This window comes from Ceratosolen solmsi, unplaced genomic scaffold, assembly GCF_000503995.2.
Source record: "Ceratosolen solmsi marchali unplaced genomic scaffold, CerSol_1.0 scaffold56, whole genome shotgun sequence".
NCBI lineage: Eukaryota > Metazoa > Arthropoda > Insecta > Hymenoptera > Agaonidae > Ceratosolen > Ceratosolen solmsi.
In genome coordinates, this window is record NW_011948425.1 from 1,416,851 (window position 1) to 1,435,205 (window position 18,355).

General features: G+C 30.6%; 1 long non-coding RNA gene across 2 annotated transcripts in view; it reads left to right on the forward strand.

The window, feature by feature from the left end:
- The first annotated feature begins 434 nt into the window (after nt 1–434).
- Nucleotides 435–18,355, forward strand: part of LOC105362799 (uncharacterized) — a 74,981-nt gene continuing 57,060 nt past the window's right edge. For both annotated transcript variants that reach the window (XR_912908.1, XR_912909.1), the window contains exons 1-2: nt 435–705; nt 8,042–8,086. This is a non-coding gene — a long non-coding RNA (uncharacterized LOC105362799). The remainder of the gene's footprint in view (nt 706–8,041; nt 8,087–18,355) is intronic.

Consider the following 18,355-nt stretch of genomic DNA (forward strand, 5'->3'; position numbering starts at 1 on the left):
TCGTGGTCGTCGTCGTGGTCGTCGTCCTGGTCGTCGTCGTGGTCGTCGTCCTGGTCGTCGTCCTGGTCGTCATCGTAGTCATCGTCATCTTCGTGGTAGTGGTTGTGATCGTCGACGTCATGATGGTTGTCGTCGTCGCGGTTGTCGTTGTTGTGATGGTCGTCAACGTCGTAATGTAGGGCGAACGTCGTGCTCCATTTGCGATGCGCGAACGCTGGCAAATTTATGCTTACGATTTCGAGACGGGTGAAAATTATGAAGGGGCAGAAGGGAAGGGGGTACCCGGAGGCGGCGCGTAGGGAATGGGAGGGGAGGTGGAGGAGGTGGAGGAGGTGAAGGAGGTGGAGGTGGTGGAGGTTGAGGAGGAGGAGGAGGAGGAGGAGGCGGAGAAGGAGGATGAGGTGGCGGAGGAGGAGGAGGAGGCAGAGAAGAATATAGAAGAAAAATAGGAGCGCTCTGTGTTCGCCATCCGATAAGAGACGATAAAAGTTTATATAAGTCGCGTATCTCACTCGGTAGCGAGGCAATAAAGCTCGCACGTAGAGAAATAGGTTCACGTACCTGTACATATACGTATAAGTGGAGCAACGCAACGGAAAGTTGATGCAGTTGCAGGAAGGAGGTTGAGAAGAGAGTATGAAGCCCACGGTGATTGTTAAGAACGATGCAACTGTAGCTATAGTTCGGTAAAAAAAATTTAAGAGGGTGAGTTTAAGTATATATTTCGTCCTCACAACAAGTAGTTTAAAAGCTTAAAGATTTATCATTTTTATCGGGAGAGGCTGTAATATTAAAAACAGAATAAGGAATTTTTAAGTGTTGTACATTCAGTTTGAGCAGAAAAAGAAAACGGAATGATTTTTTTTTTTTTTTTTCTTTCTTTTTCATTCGTTTGAAGCTTACTCTTTGATGAATAATTAATTTCTTTGGATTCTTATTATGTCATCCGAGAGGATATTTATTTAAAAATTAAACTAACTACGTGCATACGTAATGAAATATTATTGACAAAATTGGCTTTATCATGGTAATACAGTTTTATTACGCTGGAGATGGTTTAAATAAATTATTTATTAAATGTAATCAATTTTATACGATTAATCGGATCGCATCATTTTCATTCTTTGGCGTATTGTTATTATTTACATATAATATTAATGAATTCGCACAAATTTATAATGTTGTATAAATTAAAGGTCGCAGTCGGAAGTAACGATAGAGGTGAAACGCAAGGACTTAATTTTATAAATAAATTATAATAAAAATATTATAAATTTGTAAACATATGTTCTGGATTTTTTTTAAATCAGATGATTACAGAATTTTAGTGCGTTTAAAAGGGAATTGTAAGCGATTTTCTGGAAAATATTGTTTATCGTTTTCTAGTGCTTGGTAATAACATATTAATAAAAAAAATTAAAAAAAATGTTGTTTAACTTGAAAATACATATGATAAATTAAAGAACAATGGCTAATATAATAATAATTTTAAAAATATCTTGATAAATATGAGATAAATACTGTATTTCAATTGCTTGGACATGGGGTTTTTTTTTCTTTTTTCTTTTTTCTTTTTTCTTTTCTTTTTTTTTTATATAACTGCAACAGTTTGAAATGATTGACAAAGTTATCCGAGCAGCACGATAATACTCCAAAGTATAGTAATTGAGTGGAAGAGGAATTTCAAAAAGCAGCTAGATGTATAAAAAATTCGTCCATTTATTAAATATTAGTTGTGAATTCCTGTAGAGCAGATTTCCGTCGGAACGCTTTCATTTTATTTCTCTTGGGTAAATCATCTCCCTTCGGCTTGTCAACTGTCGCCAAAGCGAGTTAAGCGAAAATGAAGGAGAGGGAAAAGGGTATACAAGTTGGTCGTATAATTAAAGTGACCTAACGGGATATCGATGAGGGTTGGCCGCGACTAGTCTATGGTCTTTCCGAGCTTCTAAGCCTTCGCTCGCCTCGCTCTTTTACCTCTTTCTCTTTGCGTCTCGGTGTTTTTCGAAAGTTCAATACAGAATATAACCGCGCGGTTACATTGTTTATCGCCCCGCATCATTTTCTACGGTCTTTGCTTGGCTGTTGTCTCGACTACCGAATATTTCTAAAGGCCTTAGTTATGTGCTTTCTACGCTTTGTGGCTCTCTTCGACTCCCGAACGCGACTTTCCCCAACTGTCCCGAACTTTCTCGTTTATTCTCATTGTACATAGGGCTGGAAAATAAACGCGCGTTCCCCGCTCTTGTCACTTTTTGAAGCTATTTTTACTTCTTTGAACGAGCCACACAAATCTTACTTATTTATAAAAAGATTATGCATTTCTGACTATCCCCGTAATACAATATATAATTTGCGCATTTTTTTCTCTCTCCTTTTTTTTCGTCATTTTACCTCCGTAATTTTTCACTTTAATTATATACATTGGATAATTAAGAAAATGAAAGCATTTATTGCTAAAATTTGATCATTTTGCAAAGCAATTTCACTAATACCACTATTATTATCTTTCGCTTTCTTGTTACGTTATTGAAATTTGTACGGCAGTTAAATATTTGACTCCAACAGTTACAAATATTCATAAACTGAAATCACTGATTATTATTTCGTTTTATTTTATAAATCATTATTTTCTATCAATCTATCATTTGTATTTATTATATTAAAATCCAAAACTGTCGCGAAAAAGTTGTGTGATGTACCAATAAATATTATTATAAGCTCAATGATTCATTTGCAATTTTTTTTTATTTCTATGATGCAATTTCGAATTACACATAAAATTGTCACGATGTGAATGCAGATTTATTTAAATGTATTGGAAATTCGCGTAGAAACTTTCTTTTCATATGATTATTCGTCAAATGCTCGAATTGCAAAAAAGTGTAGTGTGTATTTAAAAAATTTAATTGCATATTTAAATTTTTATTTAAGCTACAATTAACAATATTCTCATTATATATTCTCATTATATGCGAATTTTTAAATATTTGTGAAATTATATCAACATCATTTATATGGTTCTAGGACCTATAACAATATTATATTTACATACAATATTTGCATGTGTAAAGCTTCAAGTATTTACTAAAATGTATTATTATACGCTTTCTTAGTATAGATAGATGGTATAGTATGATAAAGTAATTATCGTAATTCTAAAAAAAAAAAAAAAAAAAAAAAAAAAAAAAAAAAAGATCGGATGTTCCACATTATCCGAATAATACGGAAATGCATGAGTTTTCTACGAAATATTTTTGAAATTTATCTGTCCAATAGACTTTATATGAAAATATATATATCAAATCATTAAAATTATTCACTGCGAATGAAAAATCGCCGGTCGATAACGTTTATTTATCAAATTACGAAAAGCAAAGAACTGAGAAAATTCTGAAAAAATGTTTATAGCCAAAAGTAATAAAAACTGCGGTCGCGTGTGATTGTGCCAAGTCGATATTCCTTGATCCCATCGCTAGGACATCTGTTGTATACCTTTGTTTTCACCGCAATATGTGTGTAACCCACCTCGGAAAATCTCAATTCTGCACGGACCAGTTTATATTATGTGAGAAATCTGTTATCTCGTTTGCCCGATGCCATTTTCTAGAAGTCATCCAGCTGGTTTTATACTTATAGTTTCAAACTGGGTATCTATATACGCATACAGCGCAAACATGAAATGATGAACGACCCTTGTCAAAATCTCCAGCCAATTTTGTTGATATATCTGAAACGAACATAAGCTTGATAAATAATTTTTCTTAATAAATATAAAAAATTTTCTATGTTATAGCGAAGCGATTCATTGCTCGTTGCTCTAATTATAACAATAAAAGCATACGTACGTGTTGCAGAGTTTATCACATAACGCAATTAACAATCATAACAATCATAACAATAATAATAATAATAATAAAAATAATAATAATAATCATCATCATCATCATCATCATGAACAACAACAACAACAACGACAACAACGAAACCGCAACAATAACAATAACAATAACGCTTTTAACAATAACGCTAATGAAAAAGAAGAAATAATGATAATAATAATAATAATAATAATAATAGTAATAATGATGATAAAATAAGTTTTTTGATATTTCATAGTAACCAAATAACAGAAAATTATTATTATTCGGTAAAAATATTAACGTAAGGAACGGAGAATTTTATACGATCAGAATAATATAATCTACTATAGAATTAAGAGTTTCCTTCAGAAAGAAATACGAAAAAAAAAAAAAGAACAAATTTGATAGAAAGTACTGGATTTTTCTTCCAGTATAGACTACTTTAAATAACATCTTGAATATATATGCGATAATACTCGTAATACTATCCTGACATGATTTGGGAATTTCGTTTTATTTCCTCAATATTTCAATATTTTATTAATTTTTCACATTTTTTTTTTTTAAGAGATTTAACAATTTGAGATAGAGGACGTAGAAATATTTTTAATTATCATCATTATATTCCGTAGGATCGAACGAGCTTAGTAATAATATCTTCAGAAATATTGAAAATTGAAAATATCCACATTATTCGCTAATTATCTAATATTGAATTAAAATAATTAATAAAGAAAATTATCAACTGCCCCCCCCCCCCGTAATTTTTATTTGCATTTATATTAAATGGCTCGATAATAGGGATAGGCGTTAGTTGGGATTATGGGATTTCAAATCTAATGAAAATCTTTGTACATTTTTAATCTTTCAATTTAAGCGTAATTTCAATAGAGGTGAATACAAGTTTCAATGATCTTAGTATTGTGAAATTCGCTAGAGGAAATAATATTATCCCTTTTTTTAAACAATTGTCCCACTGCTTTGCTTACACATGGATCTTTACTTGATTTAATGTTAATTCATCGTCTTACCAACCATAGAATTAAATAAAACTATAAATTAATTCATGAAAGCGAGCGAAGCGCTTACTTAAATGGCATCTCAGCGACGATCCAATCTACTTTTCCTTGCCCTCCTCAACCAAATATGCTCAGGACTGGAATAACACACACGGCCAAAATATATTGGAAATTGTAACGATTAATTAAGATTATTTACACGCGTTTAATATAAATATTTAGCTCGTAGTAGTCCGAAAGGCGCAGTCGACTGTATCTTAATTCAGCTCAACTTGGGCCGCCTTAATTAACGACGTCGAACGTCGGTTAACGACCTCCTCGGCAAACGAGCTGGAGTGAGAACAAGAGCCTGACACGAGTGAACTTATGGGAAGTGCGAGGCAGTACATGTATACAGAACCGAGTATTCTCTCCTTGAGCAAACTCGCGGCTAATAGTCGCGGAGGAGAAGCGGGAAGCTTATTGTTTCGCAAGTATTTACAGTCGAAGAGAAGCCGGGACCATGAACTGAAAATCCAAAAAGAAAATTTTCCAATACCGCCAGCCGTCTCGTTTATTTTACGTCGTAATGGTGTCACACGCGTACACTCAGATATTCGTGTTTTTTTTTTCCTTTAATTTTTTTTAATTTAGCTATTCTCTCCTTATGGCAGTGCTAGAAATAAGCGTAATAGATGCTTTACTCGCCAAGAGAAAATTGTGACCGTGCATTTAATAAGTTTCCGTACTACTCGCTCGGCAATCAACGGATGTAGTTCTCCGGCAAAAGCAAAGAGTTCATTTATAAAAATGCCATTGTATAATATATGATTTAAAGTATTTCGCAATTTCTTAGATAAGAAAGGTATAATGTTATATTTTTAGACCTAACGCCCATTTCCATTTAAGATTTATCTAAGTCAATTTAAGAAACGTCCACATCTCCCCCCCCCCTGCCCGCAATTTTAGCTGCATTAATAATACAACTGTTTTTGTATCAAAGAATAGCAAAAAGATAATCGAAAATTTTGACAATTAATGGAAAGAACTAATTTTACTCGTAGTAGATTTGTGGATGACGATGAAATCAACGTTCTGATATACGTTATAATATTCTTAATTATTCTCAATCGCGAATTACCATTAGAATTTTGAATATCGTTAATGCTATTCACAGAGAAAGTTAACAAACACTCCATATTAAAGTATAAAATTTTTATTTTTCTCTCCATCGCTCGATCATTTTGTATCTTCTCACTAGGCATTAATATCGAATGTGAATTGCAAAAAAAGGAGAGAGAAAATAATCATCACAATGACAATAACAACAATAATAAAAAATAATAATAATATTAAATGAATAATAATAAGGAGGAGTCGTTCTCTCGTAGCAATAAAATCATTTGGAAATACGTTTCATTTTTAGCTTAAAATTCAAAACCTTCTTATAATCTGAAAAATTTAAAGGCCTTTGACGCCGGAGAATGGAAAGGAGTAAAAGCAAGATAAGATGCTTTATAATTATGCGTCCAAAATACTTCAGAGTCTGACTTGGAATTGTTTTGTTACGAAAAGTTGTGATTTCAAGGGGAAGGCAGGAGGTGGTATCGGTTAAAGAATAGGTGAACCAACGAAAGACTCGTTTTGGTTCGTGTTGCGACTTAGCCGTCGGCAGGACTATCAGTAGATCCGGGTTTTTTTTTTTCACCCCTAAACACTAGAAGGCCATTTCGTCGATATCCATTTCATAGCTAGAAAAGTCTCATCTTCGAAAAGCCAAAGTCGCTCTCGTAAATGTGCGCGAGTTCTGTCGACTCGAAAAAGTCTCTGTCTCCGAGTCTATATACTATAGACGTATATATTGTGGCTGCTATCTCACTCTAAGAGCGAACATGTTTCAAAGTAGCTTTATTCAGGTAAGTTAACACAAGCACAGATATACACACCAACATGTCGGAGACAGAGAGTTCAGACGGGTTAGCGATCGTCCTATTTCTCCTTTAGCTTTAGAGGAAGACGGATAGGGAAAGGAAATATGTAAAATAAGTAATACGTAAAAGGTAAAAATACTTATGATTCTTAAGGAGATTGGACTTTTTACTTTCATTGTAGACAAAAGCAATATATCCATTATTTTATGTGTACATCTATATATGCGTGAATACAGGTGTGCGTGCATACACATAATCATACCATGTGGTTAACCATATTGGGGAATATAAATTTTAAATTATTTTTTGTTATTATTGAATTAATAAATACGTTTTAACGATAAATTCAAGCGTATTTATTAAACATGTAACATACATATATATATATATATATATATATATATATATATATATATATATAATATGTATTGAAAAGAAATTCATTCAATTCAATTTACATTACAAACTAATGTAATTTATTTAATAAAATAATCGCGAAAATCTGATTTATTTTTTTTTAAATGACCGAATCTTTTAAAATTCCAAATATTTAGTAAAAACTTGAAAAATCTTAAGGTGAAATTAAGATTGCCGGCTGAAAAAAAAAATCATTCTCCTCGACAGTATGACAAATCGAAAAAAAAATTTTTTTCTTTTTAATTTTTCAATAAAATAAAGACTTTGATACCAAGTGTAAAGTCTTTTCTTACCGGTTCTTGCTTGTGTGAGTGAATTCCATTAAAATAAGCAAATATTATGCATTTATCTTCAGGCAACTTATTACCATACCAGTTTACAATTATACCAAAGCGCTATATTGAATTCTAATAATTTCGATTAAGCTAACGATTAAGATATCCCCCATAAAATTATAGATCAGTATGTCAATTATGAATCTTGTTTTGATTAAATTAATGCAACTACCTAAATATACTCCATTATTATTCCTTTTACTCGTATTTGTGTATTCGTTTTGAAAAATGTATTCTATTTTATGTTTTTTTTTTTTTTTTTTTTTTTTTTTACATTCAACTTAAAATAATTTAACTTATTCAGAAATGCATCTTATCAGCTCAATTGAATACGCCTCGCTTTCTCATACATAACAATAATACGCGGTTTACTGATAAAATAAATTGAAATTTGTTTTCTTTTTTGCACAGTCAATGTTCATTAATAATTTTTAATATCAGACAAAACTGGTTTCGTTACACATTAATAATCAGGATTCTTCATTTTTATTTTACAGATCTGGAAATGGAGTTGACGAAAGTGGCGTCTTGACTCCATATAGGTATGTTTCACATTATTTTCACATTATGATTGTTTATTTAAGCGCACACGTAATTTTGTACTCTAAAAATATCAAATATAGTGATAACTACAATGTACAAATGGCGCAAGTAATAATTATATTTTCTTGAATTATATTTTAATTAAAATTACAAAACACGAACTTACCTACGTTTACGTTAAGTTACATTTAAGAAATAAGAATCTTTAATAAATGAGTAATATAATTGATGAGAAAATGATTAGAATAAATATCAAATATTGAGAAATTTATGAATATAACCAATTGTAATTTATAGTGAAATTAGAATAAAAAATAATTGCTTACTGTTGAAATAGCATTACTCAAAAAATTCGTTTCTAAAATATAAAAACGTGAGTTGGTTATATAATCTTGCGGATTATCCGATGGTCTGTGCTGATTTTCAGTTGAAACGGATAAACGTAAAACACGAGGTTACGAAATAAAATATAAAAATTAATTTCTTTGTACATGTCAACAGTTAACTATATTATGTGTTTAAATAAAAATATTTAAATGCAATTTAAAATTGGTTATTTTCGTTGAAAAATAACTTGTATGATTATGTAAGTATTAGATTTTGAAAAAAGTCATATGAAATTTATTTGTAAATTAGAATTATATCAGTTTACTTAAATAAGACGTATAGTATTAGTTTTTTTACTGATGTTTTTCTTAAGTGTAGTTATTTATTTATATACATATTTCGCCATATCGATTAATTAAACGCGAGAAACGAATTTAAATCTAATGTACCTTAAATTAAAATCTAAAATTTAAAAATAATATTAAAAGTTATTAATAACAAGAGATAATGAGTTAAATGACCTTTTAACGAATGTGAAAACTGCCGTGGAACTTGCTCTCTTTTTATAAGCTTCAATGAAAAAAAATACTTTATACGTGGTAAGTAGAAACAATATAGTAAACAATTTGTTTAATGAACTGCAAATGCGAATATGGCAACATACAGAATTGAAAAAAACAGTTCCGTTTCGGTCCTTCATGCCGAGTGATCCAATCACGATTGAAATATCAATAGAATAAAAAAATTAATGTTGCACATGTACGATGCATCGAGGATTAGAAAATATACAGGTTTGGATGCGTACGCACACATGCACGCGGGCACACACAAAAACATGGGCTGGCTTGCAATTGTAGTCGGTATAGACGGTATCGCATTGATCGATCCTGGAAAAAGCTTGGCTCTCATTGGTTGACTTTCTCTCCCTCTTTTCACGCGTGTCGAATTCGGCATGGATCCTGCTCTTCCCCTAGAATGTTGTGCGACTGTTCTCGTGGTATTGGAAGGGGGCGGTAGAGAAATCAGGAAAAGCCCAACGAGAAAAACAAGAAAATGGGAAGGAGAAATGCATTGTCCGCTCACTCTTTGTTTCTCTCATTCTTTCTCTCTCTCTCTCTCTCTCTCTCTCTCTTACTCTCTCTCTCTCTCTCTCGCAGTCTCTCTCTCTCTCTCTCTCTCTGTCTCGTGCACATTCTCCCACGCTTTCTCTCGCTCTCTCTCTCTCGCTCCCTCGTTCTCCCCACCCCCCTCACTCACTCTTACACTCTCTCACTTCTTTCTTCGATATTTCGAGCTTCGACAAATGAACGAGGAAAAAGTGTCACCGGGGAGGGGAATGGCTAGCAAGTAACGGGTAAGCGCCGAAAGGGAAAATGGCAAATCGCACGGGTCTTGGCTATGGACAGTATCCGAGAGAGTTCTATTAAGAAAAAAAAGTAGGAAAAAATAAGAAAAAAAATAAATAAGAAAGAGAGAGAGCAACACACAAGAATAGGTAAAGGTCGTTTCTTATTTCAGGAGAAGATATTCTCAGGAGAAGTCGTTTCTTATTTTTCCGCTCTCAATTTCTTTGCAATGTGTATTATCTGATTCACGCGGCTTCCGGACTAAAAAGGAAAATGATACGCCTCAGATAAATGAAAAAGATATTGTCAAATGAAACGACTGATTTAATGTTATCCTTATTATTTTGCCAGCTAGATGAAGAACAACCATAATTAGACATTTGTAGCAAAAAAGAAAAACTGATCGTTCGAGATTTAAATATTATAATTGCGGAATATTTCACAAAAAAATAAAATTTTTTTTTACGTCTTATCTTGGACATTTGTTAGCGAAAGAGTTCCCTATTCTTCTATAAATAAATTCTTATTTCACAATAACTCTTATTCAAATTGTTGCTACAATGCTTTCTCTCTTAGTCATTTTTGAAGAAAACTGGTTTTTATTCTTCTTCCTTTATTGTTTTTGTTAATCTAACCTCCTCCATACAAAAAACGTGTATAAAAACAATATGATATTTTCAATAAAAGCGGCGTTCCTATTCGATAAATTTCGCTCCTAATTTACACATGTACAGATGTGCAAATAGGCGCTTTAATTAAAAAGAAGCTCCTCATATGCTGGTATTACGTAAATATAAAAATGGCAGCCATGATAAAGAAAATAATCTCAAAATTTAACGAAGGTAAGAATAAAGGAAAGGAAAGAAATAAAGCAACGTCGGAGCTCACGAATCAGCCAATAAGGCATACTCGATGAATTAACCGGTTTAAGACTCGTTATCATCTTACTCCGTAGTCTTCTATTACGCGCTGGTTTTCTTTCTTTAACTCCTCCCAAATTTGATAGCTGGCCATCCTTGCTCCTCTTATTTTTCTATCCCATTACCTTGAAGCATGCATTATGCATATTTAACGTAATAAGCTGCTTGGTAATCAGAAATGCTAACTAACTCCAATTATGTAGTCGGCATCTTTAACTAAAGTCCAATCGGTATGCTTTATCTTATTTTTTTATAATTACATGCAATATTGCTGTAATAATTAGCATATGAATTTTGGTTGAATTAAAGCACAGCACTGTTTATTGATTTTTATAATACAAAAATCCCGTGGCAATCATTTACATAAATTAAAAATTAATGATTAAATTAAGTTATAAATTAAAATATTAAGCTTTTCTTTAAGGCTTATTATTATTTATTTACACGAACTAACGAATATAAAATCTTTATACTTTTTGATGTGATGTCGTGCCATTACATTTTTTCATATCATAAATTTTATAAATAATAGAATAACGCATGCATAAACTCGAGAGGACACCTCTTAATATTAACTTACTTAAAATATGATTTTCAAAAATTTTTTAAAAAACATTATTTACGAAGCTGTTATATAAATATATATATATATCTATCAAAGGTATTGCGATTCTTTACTTGTCATGTAAAAGAATATGGTTTTGTGTAACGATAATTATAAAAAATATCATCAATATGATTAATTATTTAAATTAGTGATCCACAAATCAATTTATTTTAAAACGAACGTCATAATGATAATTTGACAAAAGTAATCGATTATAGAAGTACATTAATCATAACGCAAACAAACCATAATTGCTTTATATATTTTATTAATATTTATTCCACAACTTTCTAACATATTATTAATTATGCTTGTGAAAATATGTCCTTCTGTTCTGTATTCTCGTAATTATTAAGTTATAAATTGAATATTATTGGACAGTCGAGGACAAAATCCTACTTCAAGAATATCTACTTTTACTCACATTATACGTACACTTGCTTAGATATTTATTGATGAAAGTGAAAATCCAATCATTTACGAAAGCAAATGTATTTTTATTTAAAAATTTAATGAATATAAAAGAAAATTATAATTTATATTTTCATGTATTATTGTCTATTATTATTACGTACTACAATGTAATTTGATAGACCAGTATAACTATTAAAGTAAAAATATAAATTTTTTCTTCCTCGTGGTGCCTTTGAACATTTCAGTTTTGAGTAAAATTTTCTATAACTCATGAATGTTTAAGTATCATAAATTAAAAAGAATTATTTATATTTATGATGATTAATTATTAATAGAACATAACACGTACATTTATTTTAATAAAAATCAGCTGAATATATTTTTTTCTTCCTCGTATGATTAATCAATCAATACTATATATACAATTTTATTAAGAATTTATTAAGAAGATTTTCGAGTGGAAAATTTTTCTTTAACCTTTCGATTAATCATAAATTTTACTTTTACATTTACATGACATTAAAATAAAACGTATAATAGTTAGGCATAAAATTAATTTCTATATCAAACTTCGATAGAAAAATTATTAAAATAATTTTATTTTGAATCCAATTATTTTGAACAATCATTATTTAAAGTTTATACATTATTTTACGTTTTATCACTAAATTTGTCAATTAAATTTTTCATGTACTGCTAAAATTAAAAAATTAAAAATTCAATAACGACAATAATTAAATAATGAAATTATCTGTGAATATTACTTTAATTAAATATATACAATGATTAATGTTTTTAAGAAAAACCATTATATTTTGAAATCCACATGCATTATGTATTATGTTGGAAGTATAAATGATATATTTTTTATAGTGCTTTCTTATTCTATTAAATCACCTATGAAGAAATAATTTTCATCAGAATAGATAATATTAATAATTCTTAAAATAATAATTCTATCAAGTCTTTTTGTAACTAAATAGACTTAAATTTGATTAAAAAAAGATTTTAAATTCCATCACATTATTATATTAATAATATTTAATGAATTGCATAAATATATTTATTTTTATGAGTATATTAAAAATGAATTCTTATCAATGAGTGTCTGTTAATTTATTAAAAATTTAACCGAATTTCTATATAAAGTTAGAAACTATCTTTCAACTAAAATAAATGTATTTATAATATCGTAATGTTTCACTCTCGTTACAAATTTATTTGTGGAAATAAAAAACTAGAACACTTTTGCCTTCATAATAGTTTCAATTGCAACTATTCAATTGCATACTAAATATATAACTAAATTTTATTTACAATATACAATTATTACGAAATTTTTTTTCTAAAATATCAACATACCTATATTTGTCCTGCGACAATGATTTATTTAATGAATTACAAAAAATTCGAGATGTTTTATTAGAGAAAAGAAAGTCGTTCCTCTTCTTTATTCCTCTTCGAAAAAAAACTATTTAATTCTTACCCCTTTAATCTTAGCAAATATCTCTCGCAATAATCTCTTTCTCTTTCTCTCTCTATCTCTCTCTCTCTCCCTCTCTGTAATCCTATATATACTATTACATTTAGAAGGTTAAGTTTAAAAAGAAATTAAATAATTTCTACTTAATTATTAATGGTGGAAGATCTGCTTTAAAGTCTTCTATGCTTTGTATTAATCAAAGTGTTTATTTAGCAAACATAAATAATTAACTCGTCTATTTATGTTAAAAGAATCAAAAATTAAGTTATGAGAAAAGGCCGTATAAAATAGTTTAGTAAAATATTACTTAAAAATCTAAAAATTGCTCTTAATAAATAGATCGGTTCGGTAGCAGAAACAGAAGATATATATATATATATATATATATATATATATATATATATTAACATTGAAAACGTTTTTCATCAATTATGACGTTATACACACGCGCGCATATATAAATTGCGTCATATTGAATATATAAATCAAAATTTTATATTCAATTATAACTTCGCGAAAATGAAATTAAATTCTCATGATAGTTCGTAATGTTGTAATTAGCATTATGCACGTGTAGTAATATAATTTTCTTAAGTATGAAGATTTAAAATTTTGAAACGTCATATGAAATACATTCAATGGCTTGATGAACTTAGAGATAAGGTTAGAATATAAGCCACACTTGAAATTACTAGTGCACAAATGTACACGTATATGTTTCTACCTACTGCAAAGCGGATGATAAAATCTTAAAAAAAAGATTTATGTGGTCTGCAAATTACTATAACTGCAGATTATATTTGCAATGACTTCAACGTGAAAATTAGAAGAAATTGTTGGTGTGGTTTTTTCAACTCGAAACGGTCTTAGAGGCAAAAGATCATTCAAGCATATTTTAATTCTTACTAACGTAGATCATTTATAGCCCCAATGTAATAGTTATATTATATATATATATATATATATATATATATATATATATATATATATATATATTTATATATATATTTTTTTTTTTATAAAATAATTAAAGGAAACACAATTAATACATAAATTTTGCATGTTGTTAGCACAGCGAAAGATTTGTGAAATAAAATTACTGTTATCTCCTTAAGGATTCGAATATTGCGAATGCAAAAGTTTTTTAGTAATACTTCACACGTACATACGTTTATGTATTCTTTATATTATACGATATACAATCAGATAAAATACTTTTATTATAATCAAGAGCTTTTCATTCGTATGGTTGTCTTAATAATAAAAATACAATTTTTCTTACATCTTAAATGTTTTGCATAAATCTTTAACAAAGGGAAACGCATAAATTAAGTTGAAGAAAAAAAATTCAATAAATATATATAATTTCATAATAAATTAATATCTATAGTTTATCAAATTTCTAGCAAAAATTACACATCACATTTCCTTTATGTTAATATAATAATTTTCATGTCATATTGCATTAAAAAAAAAATTGACTCTCTAATTTAAATCTAAGTTCTTTAAGTTTACGTATGCATATCGTCGAGTCACAATGAATTCATGAATATTTTAATAAATTTTCATTGCCGATGTAATAAATTTGACTTATTCACTGTCAAAACTTCAAGTACGTGTATTAATTAAATTTATTTCCAGTATTTTTTATGCGAAAAGTGTGTGTGTTTATATATATATATATATATATATTTTTTTTTTACCTTTATTATAAAATATGATTCCCTTTCTACATATTAACAATCATTATAAATTGCTTCATCACAAAGATAAACAAAATTAATCATTTAATTAAGCACTGATAATGCCTTAGTGAATGAAAAGTTCTCGAAAAAGCCCGTAAGGTGGGCAATATTTTCATTAGCATTTTGGACGAAGAAAGTTTGTCCTTTGAAATTTTGTTTTATACTTATTAAGCTGAAAGTTAAAACTTTTTACGCTTTTATTAAAACGATAATGATCATTGTATTTTCTTAAGTAAGCTAAGCGTAAGCTTGGCGAAATAAGAATAATAAAAAGAGAACGAAAATGAAAATGTCGTTTTATTTTCGAAAAAGTGAAATTGAAAAATTGCTACCGACACGGCCTTTGTATAAAATATTTTTACGGTTTTGTCAGGAGCGACTTGTGTGTTATTGATTGAAGAGAAGGAAAAGCTTTTGGGGCACTGAGCGAGGCAGGTGTCGCCATCTCTTGACAAATTCGCCAGTAAATTTTCGACCCGCCAGTCGCCGAGAACCCAGCAGCAGTAGTAAGGAGAAACTGAATTCAGGTAGAATTGAACGGAGAGGATAGGAGGCACTTGGGACAGTGACGGGCCCTGCACCCGGCACTCCTAAAATAAGGGTCCGTTGTCGGGATCGTAGTATCGATCCTCGCTCCACGTTACACGATTCTTAAATTTGACATTTTTCTCGATTCTTCCGTCGATCGCTGCAAACGCGTACGCACACACCCACAACCCATGTATGTACACATATATGCATAGACGTCAGTAGGAAAAATGTTGCTGGCTATTGTGAATTGTAATCATGTAATATTACGGAGATTGCGTGTGAATGCTTTAGTAAATTCTTCGATCTCTCTATGATTTTTATAATACTAAATATCTTCCTTCTTCGTTTCAAGAAAAAAAAAAAAAAAAAAAAAAAAAGCAGACTCGATTACGCGTACGGTGAGTAAAACGGCTTTGCGATGCACGAATAATTGAGCTAAATTATTTTGACTGTTGACTTTCGTTAATTTTCTACTTGAATTTGGTGGGATACTGCACAGTTGATTGGCTTAACTTCCCTGTAAATATGATAAATGCTTGTCCGTCCTTATTATTCGCAATCATGATAATACGAGGGACAGACAAATAAATCCTTTTAATCCATTATTACAGTTAGCGTGTACTTATTTTAAAGTCGGTAATTTTCAAAAGAATATTTCCTAATAAATACATCTATCCATTACCACTTTATGGATGATGATATTTTATATTTATTTTTATTATATTAACTATTAATTACGTTTGGTTAAGCAATCGATTGTTTTTCAACGCTCGTTCCTACAATTTTCAATGTATTTTCCCTTCGCACTTAGTGCTTTCGTTCAATTTAGAGATATTGGATTAATAAATGTTGTTCCACTGTCGTATACAAAGTTTAGAAGCCGATATTAAATACCAATATGCCGTTGAAAAATAACGATTATTTGACTTAGCTTACGTCAATGTCACTATTGCACGATACTACTATTCTTACATAACTCTTGGCGAATAATTAACAACAGTGAAATGAACTTCGTTACGAATTGGAATGTCTGAAAAACTCTCCTATTCAATTAGTTTTGAAAGCCTTTGGAAAGACGTAGCGATTAGATGCGAGCGTAGATTAATCGACGTTGAATTATTTTAAAATAAATTTCTATGATTTAATACAGCGGGCGCAAATAGTTAAGATATACAATACTTTCCCACGCCATTCGTGAATGGCTAAACGGCCGATTAAGTAAATAATGTCCGATAAAGTAACGAGTTATTCATAAGGGGCAAACCGACTCGGCTTGAAACAAAAAATACCTTTCCTATAAAAAATAGCTCCGGTTTCCTCGCCTCCCTCTCCCGCCAACAACGTGTAACATGGACTTGTTGTTTACGGAGCTTGGAGCTTCGTCTCGTAGATGGCGGCACAAATCGATGAGGGTTCGGCTTTGGAACAAGTGACCGACCAAGACCGGAATCACAGCCTATCTACACCGTTATTGCTCCCCAACCTCTCCACAGCTAGAAGAATGCTATCATTCTCTCTCTCTCTCTCTCTCTCTCTCTCTCTCTCTCTTTGTCTTCCTCCCCATCCCCCTCCACCCTCGTCCCTCCCACATTCCCGCTCATCTCGATCCAGCTGTTTTTCTATTTCTTAGATTCAATATCTTGGGTGAATAATTTATAAGCGTCAGTGAAATTTAGCTGCTTTATCTCAATCCGCTTTGGGCAATATTTCCAACTTCTACTTCACGTCTCTCGTGATTCTCCAAATTACTAAATTACCAACCTCGTATCGATTTCTGTTTAAGAATTTCTCTTTGAAAATGAAAATTTATGAATTTGTTTTGACGCTGATAAGAAATGATCAATGCGTTTTCATTTTGCGTACACCACTTTTAATTTCAGCTTTTCCATCTTATGAACTTGCCTGTATAATAAAGTAATATCGTCGTTGCTTTATTCGTTACCGCAAATTAATTTTAATTTGCAAAACAACATCATTATATTTACAACGATAAATAAATATCGAATACTCTTGATATTACAAAAACAAAAAGTTTTTTAATTTAATTCTATATATATATCGTTAATATTTCATGTACGTATACAGCTTTCATATCATTCTTGTTTACTATTTTTGTAAAACTTGAGTATACCTTTATACTTTGACAATTTGAAAACTTATCCAAGGTGCTAGACCATATTATTTATAAAATTTATCCCTTTATCTTCGTTGCTATATGTTAATGAATAATGATTATAATAAGTCTGACTGCAAGCTCGCTAGAAGCTTTTTATGCGAATATGCATACGATAACAAGAATAAATTAATTTAAATTACTACATTAATAATGAATGCTATGCTACGTGCAACATTGTACGCGATACACGCCGATACAATAGAGGATAAAAATTGTTATTGTTAATAAATATTTCATTTCATGAATGTCGTTCCCAATAGCACGAGCCATTCGAGATAATAGCGGGCTAGCCAATAAAAGCATAAGTAATTAGAAAAATCGTTTGTATTACATTTGATTTGTATTATATTTGTATAATAGCGTATGACTCAATCAATAAAATTATTATGACTTTGTTATTACAGCGTAAGGAAATTGAATAATATCGAATACTGGCTAATGACAAAGCTACGAACGTGCGTCTATCAAAAAATTTTCCCATAATTAAATACTACGAACGGATGGGCGCACCGAAAATCACGGCCAATCCCCTAAAGAACTTAATAAAAGAAAACTAATTGAGCCCGGCAAAGCGAAAAAAGGTGCGCGTGTCATGAGAACACACCGGTGTCGCAGTTCGAGCTCGGCCTCTCTCCTCCTTCTCATTAGCATGCAAAAAAGTGCTAAGGGAAGGGAGAGGTCTGGATACCGGGGAAAATAGTCGAGCACCGACGACGTCG